Source organism: Gossypium raimondii, chromosome 4 (assembly GCF_025698545.1).
Source record: "Gossypium raimondii isolate GPD5lz chromosome 4, ASM2569854v1, whole genome shotgun sequence".
Classification (NCBI taxonomy): domain Eukaryota; kingdom Viridiplantae; phylum Streptophyta; class Magnoliopsida; order Malvales; family Malvaceae; genus Gossypium; species Gossypium raimondii.
In genome coordinates this window covers 23,864,822-23,882,082 of record NC_068568.1, presented here as the reverse complement: position 1 = coordinate 23,882,082, position 17,261 = coordinate 23,864,822, and the positions used below count along the sequence as shown (strand labels likewise).

The following is a 17,261-nucleotide window of genomic DNA, read 5'->3' as shown; positions in this document are numbered from 1 at the left end:
ACATATAGAAACATAATATAGAATCAGAAATTTTATGTGAATGCTTGTATGCAAACAGATTATTAATTAACTTATAGAAACAATACACACAACTTGCAAACAGTTATACTTCAATCAAATATAATCAGAAATGCACATAATCAAACGACCAAATTCAGAATCAAAGGTCACGGTACCTAACTACTAGGTAATATCACTTCGACAAGTCATTAAGTTAGTGCTATGATAACAATCAACACGTAAATCTGAGCCAAACGGGGTCTCAACTACTCTTGCTAAGGCCTAGCCAAAGGTCGGAACACACAGGAACACAAAATAGTCATAATCTGAATCGAAACAAAAATTTGCAAAATAGGGCTATAAGGCCATGTCGAAGTGCCTAGGTTGTGTGGGGTCAACACACCCATATGAAGGAGGTACACGCCCGTGTGACCCAGGAACATGACTATGTGAACAGCCCGTGTAACTCTCTATCCATTTGTGCTAAAAAAAGGTGCAGGGCAGACACGGCCGTGTGGAAGTCTCACACGGCCGTGTGGAAGTCTCACACGCCCGTGTGCCGCCGTGTGTCCAGAACACACGCCCGTGTGAAAATCGACTAAAATCCCTAAATTCATAATTTTTAGTATTTTAGAAGCACACGAAATACGTCAAATTTCTCAACAATTGACTCTACGATTGGTAATTTTCAGAAACACACCAAATATGTCAAATTTCTCAGAATCAAATTAGAATTTCGAGAATGAAAAGAAAGAGTTTCCAAACCCACAGCTGAATTCGTGATTTAAGCACCCAAAATTGTTTGACTCGCTCCACCAAGATGATTTAGAGACCTCAATTACAAACACAACTAATTATAATAATTTAATTTAAACAGCACAACAAAATTGAAGCAATTCCTCCATAAAAACAAAAGATGGAACTTACCCAATTTCGGAACCAATCAAGCAGAACACTTGAGAACAAAGCTCCCTTGACAGATGACAAAACGGAGAAGCAAAAAGAAAAATCAAAGGAAGTTGAAAAAGTCAGAGAGAACAAAGTGGAAAAGAGGGGAAGAACGTGTAAGAAAAAAATGTAAAAACTGTTGGATGTTGACATAAAAATAAAACTAAATAGTTTTAAATTTAAAAAAAATTAAGATACAAAAGTTATTCCTCAAAACACACATAAGGATCCGAACCCAAAACCTAGGGGTACATTAACACACAACCAACCGCCAGACCAGTAAGCCCATTTTGACACTAAAACACGACAACAAACCTAATTGTCCGATCTAGCCACTAACCCTACCTACAAATCTCAAAACTCCTAACCCCAAAATTTAAGGTGTTATAGGCATGCCAATTGGGTTATTATGTGTTGTATGGGTTATAAAATAGATGTGAAGAAGATGAAAGAAGTTCTTTGATGTTACCGTAGTCTAACATTTTTTGTGGATTTCCAATTCTAGCTCTTATGAGAAAATTGGCATGTTATCGGATGGAATAGCTCTTATAAGCAAACTGGCGTGTTTCACTTGCTTACCCGTGTATCCATTTTTGCTCATAAAAATTTTTCGGGATGACTAGTTAAAGTAAAGGCATCTTTGATATTACAATGATATATATATGTACGTATATATATGCATGTTGAAAAATATAGGAATTCTTGGTAGTTTTATCGTGTTTTAATGGTACGAAACCCATGGAAAATTTTACATGATTCAATGTGATGTACTCACCTTGTATGTGTAAAATGTGTAACAGTGAGAAATGTGTTTTAGTTAAGTTATTTATATTAATGCTTTGTGAGGTGAGCTTTATGTTTAAAACATATGAACTTACTAAGCATATTTAATTCCTACTTTGTTTAATTTCCTTGTTCTTGTAGTTATATTCTGCGGAACTCAGCAGGTGAATCAATCCAAAACTCACACTATCCGGATTTGTTTCAGTAGATTTTACTTTTAATCTTACACTTGTCAAGTGGCATGTATATAAGTTCAAATTATATAGAATTCTGTGTTAAGGAAATTAAATATGAATAGTTGATGATCTAAAATTATGGGCATTTATATATATTGATGATGCTCCATTTTTTATTATTCTCAAAAGAGAAGATTTTTTTACCAAACATCTACAGATCCAATAACATGATCTTATAATAAGAACAAGAGATCTTTCTCGATCAACCCCTTTGCCCCTCATTCTTCGAGAATCAGAAAGATTAGTTTCAAGTTTGAATTTGTTCATTTAAAATCTGGGTTTTTCTACTTCATTTTTATTTACTTATTTATTACTTTTATTATTTTTCCCCTCTTTTTTTAATTTCTTTTTATTTTATTTTATTCCCTTCAACCATTCCCTAAGTCCTATAGGTTTGATCCTATAGAATCTGACCCATTTTCTCATTAAGCGAGGGGTACAAAATAAATCAGATTGATTTTTCAATCAAAAGCACTATGTGAATAATCTTCGATTTTTCCTCTTTCTCTATCCCTATCCCATAGTTACAACATTTGAATCAATAGAGAACCTTTTCCTCCTATATGAATAATATTTATTCATGTGTATCGTATTAATGTAGAATTGCTTGAATGGGAAAGAAAGCATGTTTTGAATGTGTGAAGTTATTTTTGTTATATTTAGCGGGCTACATAAATACGAGTTGTTAAATGGATATTACAAGTATGCTCAAAGCCGTGGAAAGTACTGTGTGAGCATTCTCAGTGGATTATCCATGCATGATTTAATATGCGGATTATATGAAATCAAGCTGATGTGGCGTACTATCCAGAGGTAAACAAACATGGCAGACACACCTGGAAGCCAGTGGTCATGGCTGGTGGGTTGTATACGAGAAATTTGGCAAACTGATTTGTTCATCATTTTTGGCGGATGCAACAACGAAAATCCGCAAGTGTCACAACCGCAACAAGTAATAAAGTGACTAGTAAATGTCGAGTTATCTTACCCACAGGGACTGTGAAAATAATTATTTATGAATGCAATTTTAAAAACACTTTGGTGAAGAAAAATATTTTAATTTGAAAAGGTGATTAAAAACTAGGATTTTAACAAAGTAATATAAATAAAAAGTTCCAATGCACGATTTCAAAAGATGATTTTAATTAAGATGACATATTTGTGTTAGATTAATTACATTTCTTAACTTAGAATTATTAAACTCATGTTCATGTTGTTATGAATAAATTCACAACAACTCGATATTTTGCTAACTTATGAACATATTTACCTAACAAAATCCAATTATCTCTTGACTATATCTCTACGTCAATTCAATCGATTAAACAAATTTTAATAAGCAAATGTGTTAATGCACATACATACTTATGAAATTAAAATAATCTCTTGTCCATATCTCTATGCCAATTCAAACAATTAATTCAATCTCATAAGCACATAAAAGATTACGTGAGGTAACAATGTATTTCTACCTTGAAAAAGTTTAATCACAATAATCTTGCAAGTTATGCAAGGCTAATGTATTGTTAGATACTGTTGCTAATTTAAACCTCAGCTACCTGAGATGATTAAACATACACTGATTAAGTATCGTGTCAATTAATTACAATTTCAATCCGTTTAAATAATTAATTCATTAGATACCTTACAATTGTAATGCAAGAATAACTTAGTCATGGTTTTACTTAATCAAACATCTTACCGAGGCCTATAACAACACAAACGCAATTTTAATAACTAAAGTAGACGAAATGCAATCAACCTAACATGAATTAAATTTAAGGCATATTAATTAAATTAAACATATCAACATCACAAATATTCATAGACATGTTCATTATAACAACAACAAAATTAAAAGGATAGGGAATAAGAATTAAATCTGGTATTTCTCCGAGGCTTGACTAGTTTGCTCCGCTCTTCCTTCTCCACTTTTTATTATTGAACCGAGGCTTCCATGAACACTTGAATGATGCTCCAAATGGTGGATGAATGACTCTTTTTCAAGAGGTGAAATCGGCAAGGGAATGAAGAACAATGGGAGGGAATGAAGAGAGAAAAGTGGAAGAGATGTGAAGAAATGAATGAGTTTCAGATGTGTTTGAAGTGAGGAGCCAAGGGGGTATTTATAAGTTGAGAAGGCTACTAAAATTAGAAAAAATAGCAGCCATAGAGTCCTCCCATGGCCGGCCACACATGTGGCAAGTTTGAAGGTTCCAAACTTGCTATTTTAAGGAATGGGAAAATCTAGAAAGGCATAAATAGTGGAGGGGTTTGAATGCAATTTGAAAGTGTCTTCAAGGGATATTTTGCATGAATTTGAGTTAAAAAGGGCATGAAAAAGTGTGTACATTTTCCTGTTTCCACACCCCCAAACTTAATTCATTGCTCGTCCCAAGTAATGCACAAATTGAAAAGAATTTTTTCAAAAACATCTTTGAAAATTTCCTTCAGAACAACATTCTTTCCAAAATTATGAATTTGGTATACTTATGCTTAAGAACAAAAATTTTGAGATTTACGCTACTTAAGTGCACATATCATTCAAATTAATCTCAATTATTCTTATGATAGCAAACATAGACTAAATGCTTTCTAATAAAGACATATTAAATCCCTACCAATTTGATTTTATTTCCTTATTCAAGATTAAGTTGCAATCATTAAGTTTAACTTATGTCTTTATATGTTGAACATAGCAAATTTTCTTCACTAATGTAGGTATCATAGAAACTTGAATCAATAGGTCTTTAAAAAGGTTGTAACGTGGCTAGGCTAGGGGTACGTAAAAGATAGATAAATTTAGGCTATAAACCTTGGACTAAGCTTTAATCAAACCTTCGAAATAATTACCTTCAATACACCAACTAACTTTGCTTTCACATGCTTTTTTTTTCACGAGCATTTTACTGAATGTACTACAATTTTTTGAGTATTTGATACTTCTTTTCAACTCTCCCAAACTTATTTTCAAAGAACATTCTAAATAGTACTGATTGTAGTGTTTGAGACAATTTAAAGATAATTAAGAGAAAAGTGATGGCTAAGTATTGTAACGGTCCAAACAAAAGTTGCGTAAATCATTTTCAACATTCCATGCTTCTTAGGATTTCACCTCAAGAAACCACTAAGTCAATTCTAAAGACTTAAAATTTCATGCATCCCTAACTTTCCTAAGGAACTAAAAATTTTATGGTATGATTTGCATTCTTTATTAAAAATACATTTATGTCATTATTAAGCTACCATAACAATTATTGAAATAATCAAACTTTATTTATAATGAAGTTTAGCATACTTAACAAAATTTCAAATTTTTGAACAAAATATATCCTAATCATAATTAAAAGAAAAATTTATTCTGAGAGGAAATAATTTCAATTTTTCGGTCCCCCTACTTAACATGAACAATGTCCTCATTGTTAAAAGTGAATAGATACTATACACTAGGTAGGATTCTAGAAAAGAGGAGGTGAGTCAATTTGATTGCTTATGTACCAAGCTCTCTAAAAATCCAATCCTAGACATGTATATATCTATTGCCACACTTTGTACTTTGCAGCTTGTTCATTTTTATTAATGATTTCCACCTCTTGCTTTATTATGTGAAAAATAAAAATTCCTAATAAAACCTAATCCTATTAAATAACCTAAGAACGGAAATAAAATAAATTCAACATCCCTCATTTTTATTTATTTGCAGATCCTTCCGAATTCGACTCATCTTTTGCTCCATCGTCTTTGTTTTTGCATGAATCGCTTCTCCCCCTCTTTGATAGTGGACTCCATGGTTCAAATTTGAAATCTAGAAACTCAGGCATAAAAATAAACGGGTCATTGTATATTTTCGTAAAAGCGCTATTCATTGAGTCATCCCATATTTTTGAATAGCTCCAGTAAGCTTGTTGCTGCCACTGCATTTCTTGCATGATGTCCATCAACTTTGACAGCTCATCTCGAAAATCTAAGCGAGGTGATTGAGTCCTGAACATTGAAGTTGCGACATCAGGTTCGGTTACTGGTTCCATTGGTTCTGCCTTATCAGGGATTTCAGTTGACTGCATTAGTTTGATCTCTATGGGATCTTCTTTTTCTTCTTCTTCTTCAGGATCCCCACTCTCTTCAACTCATTACTGTAGAGGTCCCAATCTGTGATTGTACACTGGGTATAACCTGTATTCTTTACGTTTGCAAGAATTTTAGTTTTCAAGCACAAATTTGTTATCGTAAAGGGAAAGTAAGCTAGGCTAGAACGTCTAGCAACATAATTCCACATTTCTCTCAGGATGATTTTTCCCACATCAATGGTCTTTCCAAATAAAATCGAGTATAATAAGACCATTCACTCTAATGAAATTGTAGTCCCATGTGAAAAAGGCATAAGGCTGAATCAAATGAAATAGAACCATACCTTCGCTAGTGTTGTCAAATATTCTCCGCGACAAGTGTAAATTCCTTCCTTTGACACAGTCCACATAGAACCTAGAACTGTAAGTTCCTTAAGAATTTCTTACAGATTTTCAAACTCAATGTTACTCATCAAGGAAGAATATTCGTTGTCTTCGAAATCAGGTAATCCAAAGAATTCATTAATAGCGTTTGAGGTTATTGGTACCTTGATTCCACGAATAAAAACTTCTGTCAATTCGCTTGAGGTCAAATTCGTGTAACATTCACGAACTAACTCCTCATCTGCACTAGGTGTTTTCTCACAAAATAACTCCCAATTGAGAGCTTTAGCAATTTTTCGAATGCGCGCCATTAAATCAATATAGTTGTTTTATTTCAACGTAAAGCCTTTTTCTTGGTGCACCTGTTGATTCTTGAAAACGCTTTCATATCCCGCTTTGACTTCTTTACAGTATAATTTGTTTTGTGATTCGTCAATTTGGACAGAGGCACGAGTTCTCTTGCGAGGCATGATTAACCTGAACATAAAATGGAAACAAATATTTTTTCAAAAAATTAATTAGTATAAAATATTAATAATTCAATAAATTGAAAAATTAAATAATTAAATAAAATAAAAATTTAGGAGAAAATTTTGTCTTACCACCTTTTTATAAAATTTAAGAACTCAAAGAAAATAAATATAAAGCAAAAGGGGTTGGTTTAGGGATGGTTGTAAGGTGTCTTGATGGTGTAGTGCGATAGGCAAGGGTGTTGGTGCGAGTAGCAAGGCGCGGTGTGAGCAGATGTCCGGACAGTAGGCGGCACTGTCAGGCGAACAGCAAAGCTGGTGTGTTGGCGCCGCGCGCGAGTACGTGAGAGCAGGTCTAGCACAAGCGACATTAGCGATGTGAGCTACTTGTGTGTGCGTGGGTTACTAGCCGAATGGGGCTGCTGCTATGCGTGAAAGTGACGTGTGGAGCTGGGCGATGTTACGGCTAGAGAGTTCAGCACTAGTTGATTTGGTACTTGGTGGGTTTTGGATGCTAGAATTGATGGAGGGGTGAGCGAAAAAAAATGATAAAGGTGGGTGAAATTTATAGTGAAAGGAGTATGAGTTTAATTAGAATTCTTAGAACAAATTAATAATTAAGATATTCCAAGTTCTAATTCTACATAGAGTTAACAACAATTAATAATTAATATAATGCATATTAAATTATTATTTGCTATTATTTTATTAAAAATAAATACTTATTAAATAAAATATGATCAAATTTAAACTAATCCTAATTCTATGCAAAGTTGATAATAATTAATATATATTTTAATAGATATAATTATATATTAATGATTATCATCTTATTTATTAAATTAAATTAAAATATTTATTCTAGATGCTTTTGAAAATATTTACAAAAAGAGACATCTAACTTTTAGTATTTACAAAATGAACAACCAAAATTGAAATTGAGTTGCAATTAAAACTTGGATCAAAATTGACCCTTTTTATTAGAAACACTAAATATTTATTTTGCAATTTAGGGAATAATTTCTCGAAAGATTATGTTAAAATCAATTCCTAGGAAAGATTGGAGGGGTCACAAGCGGTCTCGCTTAAGTTCCAATCTCCTAGACAAAATTTATTTAAACATAATAATCCCAAAAATATACCCTAAATCATTTATTTGAAACGAAAAATAAGAAAAATTAAATATCTAATAAAATGAACGAGATTTGATCCCATTCAAATTTATCTCCCCAGTAATGTTTTAAGCGCTAAGCACTGACTCGAAAATTACCTCTATTACTTTGAAGTTCGACAACTCCATATGGGTAAAATTGGTGAAATCTAAATGAACCGGACCAACGTGATTTTAACTTACCTGAAAAGAACCTTAATCTGGAATTGAATAACAAGACTTGCTTACTTGCTTCAAATTATCGAACCTAAATGTGCTTGTCATGCCATCTCTTAAGTCTTTCCTTGAGTAATTTGGCATTCTCGTATGAGAACATTTGGAACTCTTCTAACTCATTGAGTTGGAGCATCAGTTTCTCTTTAGCAAGCTTAAGATCCAAGTTGAGTTGTTGGAGAGCCCAGTAAGCTTTGTGTTCTAACTCCAAGGGCAGATGACAAGCTTTCCCAAAGACCAACCTATAGGGCACGTTTGGTTCGCTATAATGGAATAGAGGTGTAATGGAATAGATGCGTAATAGAATAGAGGCGTAATAGGTAATTCTTTTGTTTGGTTGAATGGAATGGAATAGAGGCGTAATGGTATTCTTCTATTTGGTTGAATGGAATAGAGGTGTAATAGCATAAGGAAAAAAACTAAAATGACTAGAATACCCTTAGCAAAATTTTTTTTAGGTAGATGATTATTGTTATTGTTATTAAATTTTAATAAGATTATTAATATAAATAATAAATAATTTAATCATATTTTAACATAATTATTATTAAATATAATTTAATAAAATATATAATTTAATAAAATATATGAATTTACTAAAATCATAATATATAATACTATAAAATATAATTTAAAATAATTATTTAAATTTAAAGTTTATTTTTCCTTTTCATTAAATTAATGTCCCCAAAAGCAATTATTTTTCATATTTCCTTTTTTTCCGAAACAGAATAAGTTTGTTTAAAAGTAGGATAATTTTAAAATAAAATAATATTATATTAACTAATTATTCTTGACTTAATTTCTTTTACTAGTCAGTAAATAAATAAATATAGTAAAAATATTCCAAATGAAACTTACCTTTGTTCTAAAATTTACGGTCAAACGATCAATGGTTGTGAAAGAGATTGCGAACTCGTATATTAAAATTTTGACGGGAATGAAAATAGGACTATTAAAATCATATGGCTAGCGATCTAAACTAAGCAAAAGGCATAAACTAAGAAATAAACAAGCACCCATGGCTTATTGTGTGGCCGCTCTCCCCATAAATCCATCTAACGTGCATAGATGGATCACTTTCATGTCCCTCAACTTCTTTTAGCTTTGTTTGGTGAATAGTTTTCTCTTCCCCGGCCACGCTTTCCGCCTTTGAAGTGCTTTCCTCCCCTAATAAAAGGAGCAACAGTTGAATTTAAACAGAAGAAAGAACAACATTGAAATGGGACTTGCTTATCCAAACTAAATAACAAAAGCTGTAGAATACGTTTATCGGCACTGACCTTCCTTGGAAGCGCTTGTTTCCACGGTGCTTTTCTTGGTTACAGCGAAGTAAACTCCAATATTCTCTCTCGGCATCACCTAAAGCACTTTATCAGTTGCTCATCTAATATATCAGATTCATATCATTGACCTAAAGTCATTAGTTCCTCTTGTATTACATAATATTCTCTCGGCATCACCTAAACATATTACCCAGCACTTTTATCAGTTGCTCATCTAATATATCAGGTTCATATTATTGACCAAAAGTCATTAGTTCCTCTTGTATTACATATTATTCCTTATATGCAAGATGAATGTTAGTCAATATTGGGATCAACATGCAACAAAAATGGGAAATTAAATCAAATGGAAATTTTTTTCTTTCCTCACCAGTAACTGGTTCTAAAGTGGCAATGAAATTTTTGACAACCAGACCACCTTCATTAGCCAGAAGTGCAGCAGCACGAGCTTTCTGGGCTGCTTCAGGTTCATCAAACCGAATGTAACCCTACTCCTCACCAGCTTTGAAGTCAATATACTTCACATGTAAAGAATATATGTCATGAGTAAGAACGTTAAGATACAACTGCCTAGTACAATGTCAAATATTTAAGAAAAAAAGAGAGATATCTACCTTCACAGTGCCAAATTTTTGGAAGGCCTCCTTCAAATCTTCCCATAAAAAAACATTCATATCGTCTTTGAAAACAGATGTAGTGTTTTTATGTTCTGTTCCCTCATCCTTCTGGACGGGACTTTTGTTCTCTATTTCGTCACCCGACACAGGTTGTTTATCATCAACCTTATCTTTGTTATCTTCGTCATTTTTTGTAGTCTTCTCTTCATTCTTCTCAGTAGCACCATCCTTTGCAGGTTCATCAGAACCATTTTTCTCTGCAGAGTCCCCACCTGAAATGTTCTTCAATGCAAATGCAACAACCAAGCCCTTGGGGTATCTGTGACAAACCATTACATGGATTTTAATTACAAACATTATGGCAATAAAAAAACTAATGCCAGTTAAAGATTGTGATTAATTGCTTGCTTACTTATCCTCTGCATTCGAACGGTTATCTCCATTCGAACCTGTGACTGATGATTATCCTCATATTCTTCTGCTTCTTCTTCTCTTATAGTATCAAAAGCCTTCCTGAAAAGAACATTGTACGAACAATCACATCAGAACATACAATTGTAAGAGCAACAACCCTACATTAAAAGTCAACAGTGCTTTCTATCCATTTCACAGTATAACACAATTACCAAAACAAATTGCAACAGAATGCACGGTGGCGAGTAATACTTACTTAGGTTTCAGTTCCAATTCAGCGCCTGCATAAACCAAGCTTTGCTCCAAAACCTTTTGTGCATCTTCCTCAGTTGAGAATTCAATCAAAGAGTGCCATAAAAATACTTTTTGTTTGCTACATGACGAGGTAACCTCACACTATTTACCTACAAGAAAAGTAAGAAGGCAATCAGTTTACATTGAACCGCAAACATATTTATAACCCTTAAAACACATAACCAGTTATCAAATGAGTAAAATAACAATAGATAAGAAAACAACCATTGAGCAAATACCTTAGCATATTGACCAAAAAATGCTTCTACATCTTTCATCTTGACATTAAACTCAAATGGTGATGCAGCAATTGTTCTACTGTCTAATTGCTCTAACAATTCTTCAGGCTCTAATAGTGCGGTGCTTCTACCAACTTTCTTCCCTAAAAGATCGAAACCCGCATTTAAAATTATGTGGAAAAAAATCTTTGTTTGGCTTAGCTTATGAGAAAAAGTGAAGAAATTCTCCTTTTTTATCTTCATTTTCGATTTTGATAAAACTTACCATCTTCAAAAACCCTGAGGGAAGAGGAAGTTCTGAGAGTTTCAACAACGACATCCAAAGTAGCCTCTGGCACTTCTTCTGCCTTCACATCCCTTAAATTCAAATGGCTTCTCATCTTTGAAAATGAACAAATCAATGCCAAACTGACCACTTTTTTGGTAATTCACGGTCACATAAGAGTTCTAAAAATAAACAATCAAATGAAAGTGAAACAGGAATAGAAATCGGGAGCTGCTGTTTGATGTTGGGAGGGAGAGGGTGGAGGTGGCTTTCGAGGGTTGGGAGGGTAAAACAGGGCAAATCACTACCGGGAGGGTTAAACGGAGCTAAACTGAGGTTCCAAAAGGGAATAGAAATTGGTCATTCAGTAAGAATACACACGTAATGTAATAAACCCGTAATAGGGCATTACACCTAACCAAACAGATGAATAGGTAGGGCCCACGGAATAGCCATTACAACCAACCAAACATGCTGATAGGGTGACATCCCTAAAGGTGTCTTGTATGCTGTCCTGTAGGCCCATAAAGAATGACCCAGTCTTTTGGACCAATATCGTCAGTTCGGGCAAACTACATTCTCGAGTATGCCTTTGATCTCTTTGTTTGCCAATTCCGCTTGCCCATTCGTCTACGGATGGTAAGCTGTGGCAACCTTGTGCTTCACTCCATGTTTGTCGAGTAACCATTTCAACCACTTGTTCACAAAATGGTACCCTTCATCACTGATGATAGCTCTTGGGGTTCCAAACCTGGTGAACACATGCTTCTAGAAAAACTTCATCACAACCTTAGCATCATTCGTCGGATATGCCTCGGCCTCAACCCACTTAGACACGTAATCTATTACTACCAATATGTACTTGTGACCAAAAGACGGAGGGAAAGGACCGAGAAAGTCAATACCCCAAACATCGAATAACTCTACCTCAATGATGTTTGCCTGAGGCATCTAATTTCTATTGGTGACATTTCCAACCCTTTGACATCGATCACAACTCTTTACGTAAGCATAAGCGTCTTTGAATAGTGTTGGCCAAAAGAATCCGGTTTGCATTACTTTGGCTGCAGTACGTCTACCTCCGAAGTGTCCCCCACTCAGAGCTGAGTGGAAATGATATAGAATCTTATGTACTTCATCTTCTGCCATGCATCTCCTGATCATTTGATCTGTACATTTTTTGAACAAGTATGGTTCTTCCCAGAAATAGTACTTCAAATCGTGAAGAAAATTTTTCTTTTGATGATACATCTTATCAATCGGCATCAAACCACAAGCTAAATAGTTAGCAATATCAACAAACCAAGGGGTATTATGGACATGATTTACCTTCAGTATGTGTTCATCTCGAAATGTCTCCTAAATGGGTATAAGTGGAGAATTCCTTTCTTGCGGCACCAATCTGGACAAGTGGTCTGCTACTTAGTTTTCTACTCCATTTTGAACTTGAATTTCTAGATCGAACTCTTAAAGTAGAAGTACCCATCGGATTAGTCTCGGCTTAGTATCTTTCTTGGCAAGTAAATACTTAATTGTCGAATGGTTCATATAGACAGTCACTTTGGTACTTACAAGATAGGATCGAAACTTGTCAAAAGCAAACACAATAGCAAGTAACTCTTTCTATGTTACCGTGTAATTCAGTTGAGCTCTTGTTAGAGTCTAACTTGTGTAATAGATGGGATGAAAAACTTTGATCCTTCGTTGGCCTATGACAGCTCCTATCGCAAAGTCACTTGCATCACACATCAATTCAAATGGCAAATCCCAGTCTGGTGTGATGATTATGGGTGTTGAAACTAACCGACTCTTTAAATCATTGAAAGCTCTTAAACAGTCCTCATCAAATTTGAACGTCGTCTTCAATAATTTGCATAAGGGTTTAGCAATTTTGGAGAAGTCCTTGATAAACCTTCGATAGAAATTGGTGTGGCCCAAAAAGCTCCTAACACTCTTTATAGATGTTGGAGGTGGGAGTTTCTCAATAACGTCTACCTTTGCTTTATCTCTTCGATTCCATGTCACGTTATCCGATGCCCTAGAACAATATCTTCTCGTACCATGAAATGGCACTTTTCCTAGTTGAGTACGAGGTTTGTTTCTTCGCATCACCTTAGTACCTTGGCTAGATTGGGTAGGCAATCATCATATGTATCTCCGAATACTGAAAAATCATCCATAAAAACTTCCAAGTATTTCTCAACCATATCAATAAAAATATACATCATACATCTTTGAAATGTAGCAGCTGCATTACATAAACCAAATGGCATGCATCTAAATGAAAATATATCGTATGGGCAGGTGAATGTTGTCTAGTGTTGATATTCTGGTGCTACTGTAATCTGATTATACCCCGAGTATCCATCAAGAAAACGGTAATAGTGTTGCCCTGCAAGTCTATCCAGCATCTAGTCCAAAAACGACAAAGGAAAGTGATCTTTCCTAGTCGCTTTGTTTAGCTTCTCATAATCGATGCAAATTCTCCATCCTATAACCGTTCTAGTTGGTATCAACTCGTTATTCTCATTTTCACTAACCGTAATACCTCATTTCTTTAGCACGCACTAGACCAGACTTACCTATGAACTGTCTGAGATGGGGTAAATTATACCCGCATCTAACCACTTGATGATTTTTTTCTTTACCACGTCCTTCATGATGGGGTTCAGTCTTCGTTGTCCATCAATCATCCCTTTTTCACCATCTTCCAAGATGATATTGTGCATGCATATAGACGAACTAATGCCATGAATATCAGTTATGTTCCATCTAATAGCCTTCTTGAATTGCTTCAATACTAGGATGAGCTTCCCTTCTTGCTCAACAGTTAATTCTGCTGAAACAATCACAGGCAAAGTAGAAGCGTTACCTAAATAAACATATTTTAAATTTAAGAGAAGTACCTTCAATTCTAATTTAGGTGGCTCCTTGATTGACGCTTTTGGTTGGGCATAATCCCTATTCTCTAACTCCAAAGATTCAAAACGGGATTGCGGATTAAATCCCCTTTGATGAACTTCTAGCAAAGCTAAGTATTCATCCTCCTCTTCATCATTTGGAAGGTCTGATGTCAAAATTTGTTCCAATGGGTCCTCAACATAGTTGAGTTCCTTTTCCATGATTAATTCCTTTAAATCGGACACTGCAGAACGATCATCAATTATGTTAGGCAATCGCATAAACTTAAAAAAATTAAATGTTACCTGACCATCCTGGACACGCATAGTAAGCTCGCCCTTCTACACATCAATAAGGGTCCTTCTAGTTGCTAGGAAATGCCTTCCTAGAATGATTGGCACTTCTTTCTCTGCTTTAAAGTCTAGAATAACAAAGTCAGGAACAAAAATAAATTTGTCTACACGTACCAATACATCCTCAATTTTTCCTTTTGGATGTACTAAGGATCGATCTACTAATTGAAGTGTAACCGTAGTGGGTCTAAATTCACCTATCCCCAACTTCTTAAATATTGACATGGGCATCAAGTTGATACTTGCACCCAAATCACATAGTGTCTTACCACAATATGTTGCTCCAATGTTGCAAGGTATGGTAAAACATCCAGGATCCTTCAACTTTAAGGGTAGTTTGTCTTGAAGATGTGCACCGCATTCCTTTGTTAAGGCTACCATCACAAATTCTCCAAGTCTTCATTTTTTTGCCAGGATATCCTTCATGAATTTGACATAGTTTGACATTTTTTCAAGTGTTTTAACCAACGGAATGTTGATATGAAGTTGCTTGAGTACGTCTAAGAACTTCTTGAATTGAACTTCTTGTTTCTGCTTCTGAAGTCTTTGAGGGTAGGGTGGTGGAGACTTCTTTACTAGAAATAGTTGATTCGTCTTCTGTGGCAATTCTACATCTAATTAAGTTGTTAGTTTATCAAAATTAGCTGGTTCAGAAGTTACCTTATTAGATTTTACAAATTCAGGTTCCGGTGAAACTGAAATTTCAACACTCGATTGAACTTTCTCCGAGTCTTCAGCATCAGCTAGCTCCTCTTCAACTTCGATGGTGTTAGGCTCTAATGTCTTTCCGCTCCTCAATGTCAACGCTTTACAATGCTCCTTCTTGGGGTTTCTCAGATTCTCCATATCACTAGGCAAAGTACCTGGTCGATTTCTGAATTCAGTTGCAAGCTGGCCTATTTGGCTTTCCAGGTTTTTCAATGTAGCTGCTTGGATTTGGATTAAGGCATCATTCTTGGCTATGTATGCCTTCAACAAGTTTTCTAAGCCATTCGATGGTTCAGCTTGAGGTTATTTCTGAACTTGTTGGGTAAGAATAGGTGGCTAGGTCAGTCTAGGTTGGGCATATGTGTTAATGGGTCCAACCTCTTGGTTACTTCAAGAGAAATTAGGGTGGTTTCGCCACGATAGATTATAAGAATTGGATTGTAGTCCTTGCCTTCCTCGATTTTGGTTTTGGTTACCCATGTAATACACGGATTCTAGGTTCAATGGGCATTTTTCGAACAGATGTCCTTCCCCACAATAGACACAGGCTATATTTTCAAATTGGTTCGGTGGCTAAGCTGTAAAAATATTAAACCCATTAGTGGTAAAATTTTTAAGCATTGAGGTTATTGAGGATACTTAAGATGCAAGTGAAGTGAGAGCGTCCACTTCATGTACTCCAACGACTCGTCTTCCTGACGTTGCTCGATTGGTTGGCCATTGATAATTATTGCTCGCAATCCTCTTAATAATTTTATAAGCCTCATTATAAGACTTAGAAAGGAGAGCACCATTAGCAAAGCGTCCACTACCATCCTCGTATGGGCATTGAGACCATTATAAATTGTCTTAAGTTGGATGCAATGTGGGATTCCATGATAAGGGCACTTCCATAATAATTCTTTGTACCATTCCCATGCCTCATACAAGGACTCATCATCCATTTGTTGGAAAGTAGTGATCTTATTCCTCAACTTACTATTCTTACTAGGTAGTAAATACTTCATGAGGAATCTTTCTGCTAACTCTTGCCAAGTGGAAATTGAATTTGGTGGAAATGAGTTCAACTAGGCTCGAGCTTTGTCCCTTAGCAAATATAGGAACAACTTCAATCGTAGTCCATCTTCAGGTACTCCGGCTAACTTGAAAGGATCGCTCACCTCTATGAACAGTCTTAAGTGCAGGTGATGATCTTCAATAGACATTCCACTGAATTGGCCTACTGTCTGAAGCATTTGGAACATGACTGGCTTCAGGTCGAACTGTTGTGCCTCAATTTTGGGTCTCCTAATACCAGATTAAGATCATGAAATACTGGCACAGCATACTGTCTTAAAGATCTATCCCTATTATCAGTGATAAGGATAGGATTTTGAGTAAGGTTTGCTTCGTTTCCTTGATTCGAATTTTCGAGGTTCATCTCTTCGGTCCTTTTTTAACTTGCTTGTCTTCTTCGATAATTCGGCCAATACTCATAAACACCTAAAATAAACACAGAAAAGTTAATTAAGTTAAAATTGAACAGAAAAATAAACCAAAAGGAAAAATTAACAAACTCACAAGTAATGACTTTTTAAAATAGTCCCCGGCAACGACGCCAAAAACTTAGAACGAAAAAAATGTGCAAGTGTACACAATCGCAACAAGTAATAAAGTGACAAGTAAATGTTGAGTTATCGTACCCACAGGAACTGTGAAAAGAATTATTTATGAATGCATTCTTAAAAACACTTTGGTTAAGAAAAATATTTTGATTTGAAGAGGTAATTAAAAACTAGGATTTTAACAAAGTAAAAAAAATAAAAATAAAATAAAAGTTCCAATGCACGATTTCAAAAGATGATTTTAATCAAGATGACATAATTGTGTTAGATTAATTACATTTCTTAACTTAGAATTATTAAACTCATGT

The 17,261-nt window shown here is 34.8% G+C and overlaps 1 non-coding gene and 1 pseudogene across 1 annotated transcript; one reads left to right on the top strand and one right to left on the bottom strand.

The window, feature by feature from the left end:
* Nucleotides 1-9,203: 9,203 nt before the first annotated feature.
* LOC105766611 (la protein 1-like) lies at nt 9,204-16,769 on the bottom strand (annotated as a pseudogene).
* Nucleotides 16,220-16,326, top strand: LOC128040883 (small nucleolar RNA R71). Its single transcript, XR_008195689.1, has one exon. It is a non-coding gene; the product is annotated as a small nucleolar RNA R71 (small nucleolar RNA).
* Nucleotides 16,770-17,261: the final 492 nt, after the last annotated feature.